The sequence below is a fragment of the Eretmochelys imbricata genome, chromosome 8 (assembly GCF_965152235.1).
Source record: "Eretmochelys imbricata isolate rEreImb1 chromosome 8, rEreImb1.hap1, whole genome shotgun sequence".
Lineage (NCBI taxonomy): Eukaryota > Metazoa > Chordata > Testudines > Cheloniidae > Eretmochelys > Eretmochelys imbricata.
In genome coordinates this window covers 28,172,081-28,184,130 of record NC_135579.1, presented here as the reverse complement: position 1 = coordinate 28,184,130, position 12,050 = coordinate 28,172,081, and positions in this window count along the sequence as shown.

The window sequence follows — 12,050 nt, the reverse complement described above, 5'->3', positions numbered from 1 at the left end:
GGTGTGACAATGCACTTTGTAAAACAGCAATGATGCAGAGTAATATTGCTTAAATTTTCTGTTTGCCTCATCTCACCTCATTTATAGTTAATCCCTTTTAAACAAGTTAGCCATGTTACAAGAAGATAAAGTCTCTGGAAGTACAGAGAGATTCTAGCAAACAAATATTGTCTCAAGATCTGGCAATTACAAAATGGTTATGGATTTTGCCAGCAGAATTGAGTCCAAGCTTTCCTCTAACCACGAGTTCTCCTTCACTACACCTGATATCAACCCAAGGTTAGCAAGTACCATTTTGCTCCTTGAACCATTAATTTCTCCCTTTCCTTCTACAAGAATTAGGCAATGTACCTCAGTCCAAGGAGCATGGATCAATGTTCATGTCGCGCGCCCCATCAGTACCCAGCCCAGGCCAGATAAGCTAGTGATCCAGCCAGCAAACCAAATTTGGTGATGAATCCTGGTCACGTGCCACCTGAGATACACTGAGCGTACGCTAAGAAGAAGAAGTCTGAAAGGGCAGTAAATGAGCCTTCTTTAAAACCGAGTGCAACTCCATACTTGAGACAAAAATGGAAAGAGAGGAAGGACTGAAAGCTAAATTTCTCTGCTAAGCATTGAATTATCTTGTGTAGAAATATGAAACAGAACCCCTACTGTGCCAACTCTGATGATTTTCGTGTGTGGGGGGAGAGAAGATAAGAATCGAATAAGGGTCCTGTGTGTTAAATTTGCCATGGAATCATACAGATTAGAATTCACAGCTCAAGAAAAATATTCTAAATTCAACTTTTATATCGTGCAGCACGCCATAGAGAAAGGACTAACTAAAAGTTTCTGAAACTTGTGGTTGCGACCTTTTTGAAAGAAAGTTATACTTGGTTTATTATGTTGTGATTCCAGAATTTAAGATAAAGATTAATACTTTCCATTATAAATCCAATTGTGACCACTCCCAGTTTCATTTGAGGAAAGAATAGGGGAAGTAAGTCTTTATATATATAAAATGTATTACCTGTAGTCTCTGCCCAGAGGAGGAATTATTCTAATTTGTAGAATAAAAATTGTGCATTAAATGGAAGAGCCACGTTACGAGGTTTTGTGAAAGTACTGTTTTTCTACATTTTTTTAAATGCTTTTTGTGCTTCATTTATAAATTAAAAATAGGACTGAATAAGCTTAATGAGAACCAAATCCTCAATGAGAACTGGCACATACAGATATTTTTACCCACATTAGACATGTTTGTGAGGGGAAAAGAAACTCATTTGAAGCTTCACATAAGTTCTGAGCTGCACCAAAATAGTCTACAAAGGTTGAAATTCTCTGAGCATCAGCACCAAAATACAAGTCTGGCTGAAGTGAGAAACAAAACTGTTAGTCATTATGAATATTCTACACACACACACACACACATCTCCATTAAAAAAGAAATGGAAAGGAATCCACAGACTGAAATCTTTATAAAGAGAATGTTAAAGTTGAGGCACATAAGAGCCAGAACCAAAGCCTAATGAAAGCAACAGGAGCCTTACTATTCATTTCAGGAGGTTTGGATCAAGCCCATGTTACCTTTTTAAAGCACAATAGGCCTGCTTCTGTGAAACCTGAGCACCTTTAACTCACAATAAATTCAGTGGAAATTGATGACATTGCGAAATTTGAAAGAGGCACTAAGAACAAAGGGCCCCAATGCCAGAACTTTATAGTCTTCAGAAAATCTTAAATCCTAAAAACTCAAGGAATTTTCAATGAGCCAATAAGCACTTCCTCCATATCTCTGCCAATCCCTATCTATGAGCCACAGACCTTTTTAACTTACTATATCTACATTATGGCCACTATAGTCCCTGCACACTTAAATATCCAGTCACTCTCATGGTCTCATGGTCATAGAAAATACAGCTTCTCATATATTACAGTTCACATATGGTCCAGAGATGACAAACTCCGTTATTCACAGTCCCAGGATCGCCTAGAAATTCCAACATACCTTATTCATGCCCTAAACCTCCAGTTAAAGTGAATATGCTTTTACTCTATTCTACTTAGGCACACCTTGAGCTGGGATTATATTTCTGCTCCATAGCCCATAAATGTGTAGGCCCCTCTTAGCAACTTCCTCAGACAGCAATTACCAGCTCTTGTCCAATCCTCCCTACCATTCCTTTCCCTCATGTGGTCTGGTGTTTGGCCTAACATAACCTGAGGGAGTAGAGATGCATCCATAACATCTCTTGTACTTCTTCCTGCTCAAGTTGGATTCTGTACATTTGCCTGGAGGCTGGCCATCACCAATCATCTATCAAAGACATACTGACAAGTTCAGTGGAAGGCTTTCTGATGTAAGTGCTGTATATCAAGGATACAGATCCTGCCTCTGACCTGCACCCTTTCTGATAGTATTGGAGACTAATCCTTGTACCAGATATAGGTTGGAAGGTTTAGTGTAGGTTATATCATACATGCAGAAAACAAACTGTTGAAATCATATACTCAATATGGCAGACTTCACTTCTAGGTATCTAACGGCAAGGGCTTGACATCATGAGGAATAGGGTGGGTAGGGATGTTGGATCAGGGTTTGGCTGAGGAAAGCTTGCAGTCGGATAATGAAACTTGATGAGGTGACATTGGACCAATGCCACAGACACACTTAAACCAGTCTTTGTGCATCTACTTAGGTGTAACTAGATCAATTTTAAATCAATTACGTTACACCAGTACAAATCTGTTTAATAGGAAGAAAGTTATATTTGCAATCTTAATTAGCAGAGTGTGAAGTTTACCATTCTGCAGAGGGCCAGCAAAAGTCCTGTGCACAAGTTAAAGCCACAAAACGGGACTTTAGCGGTACTAAGTGTTGCACAGGCTCTCTGCAGAAGAATGAATTTCCTCAATTAAGTTTATTTATGTAGAAGGTGGAGGAGAGTGTGTGTGAAGGAAAGTGGAACAATAAAACCTACTCCTCCCCCGACAACAGACTCATGACTAAAGATAGTAAAAACACTCCAAAATGCTGTTCAGGGCATGGATCACTTGATGATAACCTGTCTATTCATTCCCTTTGGGGCACCTGCCATTGGCCACTGTCAGAGGACAGGATACTGGGCTTGATGGACCTTTGGTCTGACCCAGTATGGCTGTTCTTATGTTCATGTTCAAGAACATTTTTAATGTTGACTCCAGAAGAAGATGATATTATAGAATGGATATTCTTGTCCTATGTTAGAGTTAAGAATAAAGCAGTTAGTGAGAATTATAGAAATATGTCATTTCACTCCTTTATTCTATGTGCAAACCCATCTTATTTCTGGAAATGTACTTCTTTTCTGAAACTGTTTAGAGATTTTGGACATACATTTTTCAGCTGACTGTTATTCGTGAGCTATGCATTTTGGCCATTTGCAGTGTTTTATTGGTAACTAAATTTCCATGGTATTGTTTATGCTAAAAAAATGGACTTCCAAAAGTGATTGGACTTATTCACGAGCAAATACCGATGTCCACGTGCAAACCAGATGTATATACAAAGAACAGCATTGCCTTATCATTGTGGGAATAAAGTCCTGTTCACACCAGTGTTCATGAATAACAAAGATTATCCCACTTTATAAGGCACTATGAGATCTAAAAATGAAAAGCATTATATGCAGTAAACATTTTTATTACTTTTTAATGCAAGGCACTTTATGGGCTACACACATTCCCATCAATAGTTCCTCAGAGAGCTTTGTAGTGCCTTCACCGACTGGCAGCATAGAACATGGATAACAAAGCGTTCAATACATTTGAGTCACTCACCGTCACAATCAGATATGAAAACATTTGAAGGTGAAGCAAAAATTTAGTATTGTAATCAGCCAGAAGCACAATATCAATTATCTTAAAGCGTAGCATGAATAAACAAAATAGTTACATCTAAAGTTAAGGGTTTACAGGAATTTCAGTGCTCATTAACTAAAAGATATAAAGGTCCCCCTCACGGGTTTTTGTTGTTTAGTTTTGACTGTTTAAGTGACTGATATTTTGAAAGGTAAATTACTAAGAGCACAAAGAGCTCTCATCTTCCTCAATCATGGGTTGTATACATAGTGTGCTGCAAAGCACTTCAGGCATTGCTACAGTGCTACCACATCCAACACAGACCAGCATTGGCCTAGAGAGACTACCCATTAGAAGGCGAGAGTCTCCACACCATTTAATGTCATAGGCCTATCTGAGCACTGACTGCCAATTATGCTGAATTTGGTGTCACACAGCAGGTCTGTAATTTAGTTTATCGTACATTAGGGACCCAGCAGAGACCACCAAGTTGATTTGACAAGGTTCTTAAAGCCAGAATAAATAAGTTAATACAAGAGAATGATTCTGATGAAGGGAAGGCTGGAGCCAAGCTCCTACGGATTCAAGGTTACTGAATAATCAACTAACACCTGCCTTCTAAAATACTTAAATAACACCTCTTCCATGCTGTTTGTAACAAAACATTTTTTTTCTATTACAGAATCCAGTTAAAAAATCAAAGTCTCAAAATTACATTTGATAAGAAGTTTTCTTCAAACTGTGGCCACAACCTTTCAACTAAAATATAACTTTCTTACAGCCTTTCTGACATATCCTATTTCAGTACATCAGTTCCAGCTTATGAAAGTCCCAAAATCTCGGCTAGCAATGAGAAAGACTCAATACATAAGCCATGCTACCAAAGCCAGAAGAACACAATTTCATGACCTGATTTCACAGGGCTTCCTCCACTGTTCTATATTGTCTCCTCTGTTTCCTTTTGTGAGTCTAGAAACTCCAAGCCTGGGATAATGTTCTCTCCAGTCCAGTTACTGGTCTTGTTAACGGCACACTCCCATGACACCTAACAGAGAAGGCAAACACCCCTTGTCCATCTTCAGGTTCTCTCTTAAAGGGATAGCAGGTAGATTCACATAGGTATGTTACAGTAACTCAATCCATTCAATCTCTTTTGAGTACCAAATGATCTTTTTCTGCCTAAGGCTATGATCCTGCCAGCATTTTCACATGTGCTTAACTTTAAGTAGATGAGTAGTCCCAATTACACTAATAGGACTATTCATGCTTAAAGTTAAGTGCAAGTACAACAGTGTTTGTAGGGTTTAGAGACTAATTAAGAAATATTACAATGAATAAGGAAGACATGTGCTTTCCATCATGTTTCATTGATAATTATTTCCTTTATTGTATACAGAACAGTTGCCTCTAATCTTTATGGGTTTTGCACGGTATGTGGCCCTATCCAAAGAAAATTTGGGAAAAATCTTTAAATAGTATTATATTTTGGGGGTATTTCTCATCTAGAATAAAGCTGGCTTTAAGCAATCAAATATACCTACCAGTCCTTAACTGCACGCACAATTCAAAGGTGGAAGTCTGTGAACATCAATGATTTATTTATAGATCTCAGGAGAGGAAAATGATCCCAGCTTGGTGCAGATTACACTTTTATGAACTACCAAGAAGAAATTTCAAATGAAAAAAATTGAAATCATCTTGAGATTTCACTTAGATTAAGAAAGACATTGTCCACATCAGACATCTCTCTCTCTCTCTCTCTCTCCACCTTCTTTTTAAAATCTCCACTGATGAACCTCCAATTATGGTAGCAATAGATGAAAAGCCAGCGTTTTTACCAGTGTGCTGTCAAAGCAGGGTCAGATGACAAAATGGTAAGAACACCAGTGCCTTACCTACATTAGCACTCTCAGAGCTGGTGCCATGAATGCAGCTAGTCTGCTGGGATTGCAACAGTGGGTCCTTTCCCCAAAATAGTCTACCCCAAGACATTTAAAGTAATTAGTGAGTTTGGGTGCCTCCATTTTTGGTTGCCCAACTTGAGACACCTTGCACAGGCCTGATTTTCAGAGGTTGAGTGTTCAGTGCTCCCGAAAATCATGCCCCTTTGATTTGTCTCAGGTTGAGAACTGAAAAGCTGAGGAACCTAAAATAACTAGTCGCACTTGAAAAACTTTGGCACTAGTGCAGACACTGCCATATTTTTGCCCTAAATGATCCTGCATTGCAGCAAGAGAAGGCTTTTTTGACTTTACTTCCTGAAAACTTCCAAAACCCTGTATTAAATCTGCTTCGCCCATGATTTCACTGAGAGCTGTACATGAAGAAAAGAGGATAGGGAGAATCTGTTTTTACTTAATTTTGGATGTTTAATGCTCATGAAAGAAAGGGAGTAATGGCATTGGGTTGACTAATATAGGCACTTTGATTGCCCAAAAAACTCTAGTACAGCCTGACCTGCAAAAACCCAGCTAACCCTAACTATGCAGATTCTGCACTATTGCACAGAGCAAAATTCCCACTGTAGTCAATGGGAATTTTGCTTGACTGAGGACTGTGGTAATTTGTCACTATATCTGTGGATATGTACCAAACTGTCAAGTGTTTATGTGATAAGAAGTAGGATGTGATCATTAAATTCACTTTTGTTTGTTAACTAAGCTGGTATTTGAACTCAGGCTGCTACGTGTACTAATGCCTAGGAAAAAGCAGTGAATTGAACATTCCTGTCTCTCAGACTATTGTTTTCCCTTTTTCCTGGATGAAATAATGAAATATGACTACAGAAAAATGAATTCAAAGTGCAATCCTGAAAAAGGGAAGAAAACTGGCATCCATACCAAAAAGCAAATCCTTTAAAGTTTTCACTGAACCTGTAATTAAAAAAAATCCAAAAAAACACTCTGCCATTTGCTGTATTCCTCTCTGTTGTGATTTTTATGAGCAATGCAAAGCTTCAGCTGAGCCAGGGAAACATGCAGAAATCTAAGAAACAGAAATTAAGAAGCAATTGCTCCTTGAAATCTGTTAGTTGTTCTGACAAACCAGGTTGCCACTGTCATACAGAGACTTAAGAGTGGAGAGGGAGGTGTTAAGAAAAAAATATTGGTCAAAGAAGTTGCATATCAGAACGCAGATGAAACAGGCAAAACATACAAGGCACCATGCAAAAAGAAAACAGACCTAGGAAAGGCTTATCTCTGGTCCCCTGATGAGGCTTGTAAAGCTTCAAAGAAGCCAAGGCACTTGGTTAACTAATGCCATCTATCAGCAGGGAAGCCAGAAGAGGGGCACGTAAGACCCTTATGCACAGGCTTAATTCTGAATGCGAGTAGTCCCATTGACTTTAATGGAACTGCTCATGCTGGTAAAGCTATGCACGTATAAGGGTTTGCAGGGCCAGCGCCCAAGTGTTTTACATACTGTGTATATGGTTGCTGTATAAAAATGTTCCCTAACAGTCTTTCACTCAACAGCCTTGATGCTGGCCAGAAGGTAAAAACAGTCAACAAAACCTTTTAAAGATACTTTGAAACATGCCTAATAAAGTATATTTTATATCTGAACAGATATTTAGAGACATACCATAATATATGAAATGTATTCATTATAAATCCTTTCACATTTATATTGAACTCAAAATATGACTGATTTCATTTTGTCATGCAGAAAATCCTGCGTGCATAGAGGAAAGAACAGACTGTGCCCATAAGAGCTACTGCAATACAGATAATAAATAAATAAAATAATAGTAAAATTAATAATAGGTAACAGTTACCTACCTGGGTTATAACGATATCTACTTCCGTCCCCTCCTCACATGATTCAACAGCATATTCAGAGACTGGATTTCAAAGCATTCTCTAATGCTCTAAAGCATGTCTCCTTTGAGAAAAGGTGTAAGAAGTATAATTCCTACTGAAAATGTTAAAAGTGCTGCACTGTATAGTGAGTTGAGTGTGCATAATACTGAGGGCACAGAACTAAAGTCTAAACTGAAAAGTAGTTGTATGGAGCTAGGATGTTCAAAAGGATGTGGAAGTGGGCAGTGTATGAAAACTAGAGGACTTAGCCTTTTCACAAGACAGCAGAGGAACTATAGAAAAAACTATAACTATAGAAAAAAAGTCTCAAGTCAAGTGGGCATATCAGAGCTACCTATGGAGAAGCTTAAACGTGCATATAGGTCATGTTTCCAAATGTTTGAAATTAGGTAGCTCTTTTCTTTGAATGCATATAGTTTATACAGACTATAGTTAATTTTCCAAGGTAATCTGTCTCCTCACACAGTTTGCCCAAAAGACCTCAGTCCTGACAGGCAATAACTCTGCTATTCTACTCGTAGGCCTTCACTGACCAGAGCCTGCTTTCCAGTGTTTCCCAACTGTGAGTAATATTTATGATTTGCACAAATGGGACTGGGTTGAGGAACAACAGGAAATTTGTGTAAGCCGGAAAGGAAATGGTGGCTTTATGCCAAATTGACGGCCTTCTTACTCTGGGGCTGTCTGTCTGGTTCTATCAGCTTTCCTCACCCTCCAATTAGTTACAGCAGCCTCTAATCTATGGGGCTGTTGGCAGTCAGCAATAGCCAGAACATGAAGCCTCTCTTGCTATATCATCGTTCCTCCACAACACATTGGGATTAGGTGTCGTGTAGAGCCATTACTCTTGCTCTCTTCCACTTCTGGAGTTCCCCATATCAGGGATCGGCAACCGTTAGCCCGCGGCCCGCCAGGGTAAGCCCCCTGGCAGGCCGGGCCGGTTTGTTTATCAGCTGCGTCCGCAGGTTCGGCCGATCGCAGCTCCCACTTCGCCGCTTCAGGCCAATGGGGGCTGCGGGAAGCAGTGCCCAGCACATCCCTCGGTCCGCGCCGCTTCCTGCAGCCCCATTGGCCTGGAGCAGTGAATCGCAGAGAGCGGGAGCTGCGATTGGCCGAACCTGTGGACGCGGCAGGTAAATAAACCTCACAAAGGCTTACCCTTGCCCTATATGCAAAGGGAACCACAGTATTAGACAGAACCCAGATCACAGTATTTCTTGCTTCTGCTTAGACTGACAGCAACCTTTCTTATAGCATTTCAACAGAACCTGAAGGGAACCAGAAATTATAGAGCTGGGCAAAAGTGATAATATGTAACTTTTTTCAAATCTCAAAACAAGTTTAACTCAAGTTCAAGATGAATTTTATTCAGTATATGTAAATTATCCAAAGTTTTTTTACCAATCTTTATCACTCTCTCTCTCTTTCTCGCTCACACACACAGAGTGAAATCTGTATGGTAAAATTTAACAAATACAGAAAGTTCAAAATGCTTTACTACTTATTAGCAGAATTTTTTAAAAAGGACTATTACTATTGCTATGCAAGGTGTACTTAGAAGTACAGTTCAATGGGCTATATCTTGTTCTACTCCACAAATAATTTAGCTGCAAAAAGTAATAACTGCATACTTAACCAATAAACCTGGACTGAGTCATTGTTTACATAATACACATTAAAGAAATAACATTTGATATACTTGTCCCATTTTTTACAATTAGTATAACCTTTTAATTAGATAATAAGCCTTCTGTCTGAATATTTCAGATGAGTATTTTTTTCAATAAAGAGTGCTAACCAAAAAGAAAAATTGTTATATACTTTTCTCTCCCTATTAGTTTGTCTCAGTTCTAACTCACATAGGTACAGCACAGTGGCTGCCTATTGCACAAGTGCTTTACAAGATTAAATGTGCACCTCCAGCAACTGCACACAAACAAGGGCAGACACAATTTGGACCTAATTCTGAAACCCTATCACTGATTCATACCGTTGTGAACCTATGTCAGGTTCTGTTTTATTTTTAACAGAGTGATGTACTTTTCCATTTACTGGCTTTTGTGTAAGTCGTGCACCTTCCTCCAAAGATCTCAAAGCAGTTTTATATGTACATTAAGCCTCATAACTCTGAAAGCAATGCATGATTAAAATAAGGCACAAGCACGTGAAGTGACTGGTCCATGGTCACACTAGTGGAACCAAGAACAGAACTCGAGTCCTGACTTCCAGACATCCCTAGATAAGAATGGTCTATGCATTCTACAATTTGCAGATTTTTTTCCAATATTCTTCAGTGATTTTATGTGTAGATACAAAAGTTTAAAGGGATAACAATTGATAATTATTTTTACACAAGTGTCAAAATGCCAAACCACTAATTTATATTCTTGTGAGTTCCTGTGTTTATCACTCATATCCCAATCCACATTTATCTCCAGGCTCCAGATCATGACCCTTAATCTGCTGGCAATGCCCCTACTTATACAGCCCCAAATGTTCTTTTTGGAATGCTTTACTTAAACTTGGTCTAATCACAGCCAACACAACATGACAATTAAAGTTGTCAGTTGTCTGAAACTAGATGAAATTTTGCTGTTGGCAGTAAACACGTGTCGTAAAAAGGCTACCTATTGCAAGTGCCTTGTCTTCCCCAACTCCTCACCATTATCCCTGCCAGTCTGTCTTCTGCCCTCCCTGTTGACACTACTCACACAAAAGCCACTGCAAGAGTAGTGCAAAGCAGCATTCACAAACAGTTGTTTGAATTCAAAATGGTTTTGACCAGTTATTTTATCCTTTTTATTCACTATTCATGAATGTTGGTGAAAATTAGTTTGTTTTCAGAAATGTTTATACAATGGCTGCTCTTTACATGAATACCCATATTCAGAACCAAACTAGGATAGTTGTGTGCAAACATCAGTTTTAGCCACTCACTGTTCTCCTTTTTAAAAAGTTTCAGTTATCCAATCAGCAAGCAGAAATACCTTATTATTTAGGTGACCTATCCACAGGCTGATTTTTTTATGCCTCAGCTGTTCAGCAAACAATTATAAATAAGTTCATTAAAAAAATCAAAACATGCACGGATAATTCACAGACAGAATATAAAACTACATTTATGCAATACAGTATCTGTTATGAATCGTTTGCTGAGTTCTTTTAATTTCCTCTATCCTTCAAAGTCTAAGGCCCCATCTACACTGGCAAGTTTCTGCGCAGTAAAGTAACTCCCAAGTTGTACACACTGCCAAGCCACTTAGTGCGCAGAAACTGTGCAGTTGTAGCGCTCTAAAAAAACCCCACCCCAATGAGAGGCGTAGAGCTTTCTGCACCAGGGCTACAGCGCTGTGGTGCCCGTGTAGAAACCATGGTGATTACAGCGCTGCAATTGGCCCCTGGGAGGTGTCCCACAATGCCTGTTCTCACCTCTCTGGTCATTGGTTTGAACTCTACTGCCCTGCCCTCAGGTGACCAACTGTTATCCCCTCCCCATACATTCCTTTGAAACTTTGAAAGTCCCCTTCCTGTTTGCTTGGTGATGCGTGCAGTGGTCTCAGCGCATCTTCCCAGGTGGCCAGGCCTGCTCCACGCACCAAGCGATCCACCGCTCGGAGCAATGCTGAGCTGCTGGACCTCACTGGCATTTGGGGAGAGGAAGCTGTGCAGTCCCAGTTGCACTCCAATCGTAGGAATTATGATACCTACGGACAGATTTCACGATGCATGATAGAAAGGGGCCATGACCGGGACATACTGCAGTGTAGGCTAAAAGTGAAGGAGCTGCAGAACGTCTACCACAAGGTACGGGAGGCAAACTGCCACTCCGGTGCTGCATCCACGAGCTGCTGGTTCTACAAAGAGCTGGGCACGACACTGCGAAGCCCCCTGTGGATACTTGGTTGGCTCACGTGCCAGTCAAGAGTGGACCGAGCCTTAGGAGGAAATCTTGGACAAAAAGGGGGTGGGGGACCCAGAGGCAGAGGATGACTCGGAGGCCAGAGATGCATGAAGTCAGGAGTTCTTTTCTACTCCAGAGGAGCCTCGCCAGTCACAGCAGTTGTATCTTGGCAAAGAGCAAACGGCAGAGGAGGCCCCTGGTATGTGGCGTTCATTTTGGGAATTGTTGAAGCAATTTGTTGGGGTCAGGATGGTTGCAGAAAGAAGGCTTGTCTCCCACCGCATGCCTATTCTGAGTGGTGGAACAGGCTGTTGGCAGACTCCCTCACTTCACAGGAATCTCCCTCAGAGATCTCCAGGAAACTCTCATGGAGATACTGGGCAATCTGCTGCTGCAGGTTCCTCAGCAGAGCTGCTTTGTTTCTTGCCCCATTAATGGTAACTTTCCCACACTACTGTGCCATCACGGGGGGGGGGGGGTAAGAGGAGGAGCCATTGCTG